We start from the raw sequence: 3163 nt of genomic DNA, 5'->3' as shown, positions 1-3163 counted from the left end.
TTTTTTTCTTAGAAACCACCTTTAAAATAAGGCAATTATAAAGAAACTTTCATTAAATTATATTTATATATAAATCACCTTTAAAGCGAGGTTGTGTTGCAACTTGCAACCAATCAGCTCACAATCAATTTTTTTTTTAAAAAAAATCCAAAGAAATCCATAAAAACCCACATTCAATGCATTGTTAATATTTAGATTTTTAAACTTATTTTTTATTTCTAGTAAAAAGTTGACTGATTTGTGATTGATTGCAACATAAACACAATTATTTATTGAAATCTAAAGATGATTTCCCTATATTTAACCTTGTAGGTGACAAAAATTACTTATAGGTTCCCGCACGTAGTTCGAAATGGAGAGAATGTGATGAACGCTATCATCCGAGTTAGAGAGGATTATTCAAGTCAAAGAGGATCATCCGATATTGTAAAAAAAAGTGAAAAAACACACGTGAAACGTCGAAACGTGTGAAACGACGAAGCAAATACAATCTGGTGTAGGCATATAAAATTGCTTATAGGTCCCTTAACACGGCTCAACACGAACTAATGAGCCATCGGGCGACGTATCCAAGCACGAACGTCAGTCCACAACACCGAAGCCAAGTCACACGCAACGAACCGCACATGAACGACGGAATGAATCTACTCGCGTGCGGAATCAAACCAACGGTCCAGAGAGTCAACGAGTCATCCAACCATATAACGGATTCGAACTCAGACACCAAAGCCGATTTACTGCCTAATCGGGATCCAGACTTCCAAATCAGGAATCAAGTCAACGAATCGATTTCAGACCAATCAACCGCATAACCGAATCACGGACGAAACGGATACAAGAACCGAAACAACCGAACGACGGACGCAAAGCCCGGAGTGGCTCGGCCAAGGCCGAGCCACCCTGGGGTGGCTCGGCATGAGCCGAGCCACCCTGAGGTGGCCGCCCAGATCTGTGCCAAATGCACAGATCTGGTTGCCTATAAATAGGCGGGGTCATTCATCATTTTAGAGGACTTTTTTTGAAGAACTTTTGGAGAGCCGAAACTCTGCCGGATTGAGACCTCATCTTGGAGTTTTTGAAGGCTTGAAGACTTGGACGTCCAGATCTGATTCTTGGCGAGCACCCGCATCACAAAAGGCAGGAGTTCGAGGGGATCGAGATCTCAGATCTACGTTGTTACACTCCGGATCAAAGCTTGGTCTTTGATCCCGAGATTCGAGCGATTGTTTCCTTGGTGAAATAATCCCTCCAGCTATTATTTCCTTGGTGAAATAATACCCGTTATACTGCGTAGATCTGCTCGGATCTAGATCGCGCGGTGGTCCACGGCAAACAACCCCGGCGCAGGCAAACAACCCACCAAAGCGAGCGACCACAAAACAGGAGCTCGTGATTCGTTCGACAAAAGAGAAAGAGTTGTAATTTTTCTTTATTTTTCTTTGATTTTCATTGTAACCGGATCTAAAAAAGACCGGATCTTCTGTAACCGAAAAACTGTTATTCAAGATAGCAATGACATCAATGAAGAAAGCAACGATTTTTCCAGCGAACAATCGGGCGACCACAGTGGGAGCCACCGATCTCGCTGCCGAGATCGGAGCGTCGCAACCGCGGATCTCGATCCCAGTCGTGGAAGAGGCGGGATGATTTCGAGTCGATTCTGAGAGCCTCCCGGCCTAGAACCCGTCTGCAGTCCGGAACCATCGAGCGAGCAACCTATGGTAGGGTTCGGACAAGACGCCCTTCAGAAGATGAAGAATCTGATGCCGGCTCCGCGGTTGCATCAGATAATACGGTATCCAGCGAGGGACAACCCCGCGAGGCGCTTATGATAAGTGCGGAGCAAATTGCCAAGATGATTGAAGACGCTTTGGCTAAGCAGCAGGAAACTTTCAGGTTCGAGATGCAGATGACCATGCAGAACATGAGAGAAATGCATGACCAACAAATCCAAGCATTGACGAACCAGCAAGGCGAGCCGAGTCGTCGCAACCAAGTCCATCAGGAGGACGAGGATACGAATGCTCATAATATCAATGATCCTCCCGTCAATGCAGGGGGTGGTAACGGGAATGCTATTGAAGATACAGGTGAAAGCCTAAAAATTAAAAACCTCGAGAGCAAAATCAATACATTGATTTCCGCTCAAGAGACGAAAAAGACGGGCATTCCTTGTCCATACCCAAGAGAGTGGGAATCAATCCCATATCCGGCGAAGTTCAGTCTAATTAACTTCACGCCGTTTAATGGGATGGGTTCACCCACTCAGCATTTGATTTACTTCAAATCGCACTTGGGAGTCATCTCTGGTAATGAGCCTCTGATGGTGCGGTCATTCGTCGGCACTCTTCGCGGAGCCGCCTTCGATTGGTATCGCCGCCTCAAGCCAGGAAGCATAAACAGCTGGGACGACATGGAGACTAAGTTCCTTACAAATTTCTTCGACGACGACACCGAGATCTCTATCGGATCGTTGCTCGATGAGAAGTAGAAAGACGGGGAGTTAGTCGATACCTTCGTCAAAAGGTTCCGGAACAAGGCGATGAATTGCCGAGACCCGATCACCGAGGAATTCATCCTCCAGACTTGCCACAACAACCTTTCGCTGGACGTGTTGGAAGCAATGGGCACAGCACCATCCAAGACATGGAAGGATCTGAAAGTTCGAGGAGAGCAAGCTGAGCGATTCCTCAGGAGAAAGAAGGCGGAGAGAAGCCAACCGGCAACAAATCCTCCGAAACAGAACTTCAACCAAAAAGGAAAAGGTAAAGCTCATGCTAATGCCGTTGATGCTAACCAAACTTTTTAATTGCAACCTCAGCAACAACAGCAGCAACGAGCGCCACAACAATCCCAGCCGCATTGGCAGCAACGGCCTCAGAAAAAAAAGTCTTCGGAGCCGAGGTTACCCAAAGTCTACTCCTTCAAGGATGATGAAGTTCCCGGCATCTTCAAATACTTGTTGGAGAACAACAAAATCCAGCTGCCGGCGATCGTGGATCAAGAGGGAGCCAGCAAGGTGACGGATACAAAGTACTGCGCGTACCACAGAGCGGTCCACCACCCTACGAGATCATGCTACCACCTCAAGGACAAGATCCAGGCGTTAATCGACGTAGGGGTCATAACCCCGAAACCAGCCAAGAATGTGGGGGCAAACGCA

The sequence above is a fragment of the Asparagus officinalis genome, chromosome 3, assembly GCF_001876935.1.
Source record: "Asparagus officinalis chromosome 3, Aspof.V1, whole genome shotgun sequence".
Lineage (NCBI taxonomy): Eukaryota > Viridiplantae > Streptophyta > Magnoliopsida > Asparagales > Asparagaceae > Asparagus > Asparagus officinalis.
The sequence above is the reverse complement of the archived record's forward strand: the minus strand, read 5'-3'. Positions refer to the sequence as shown.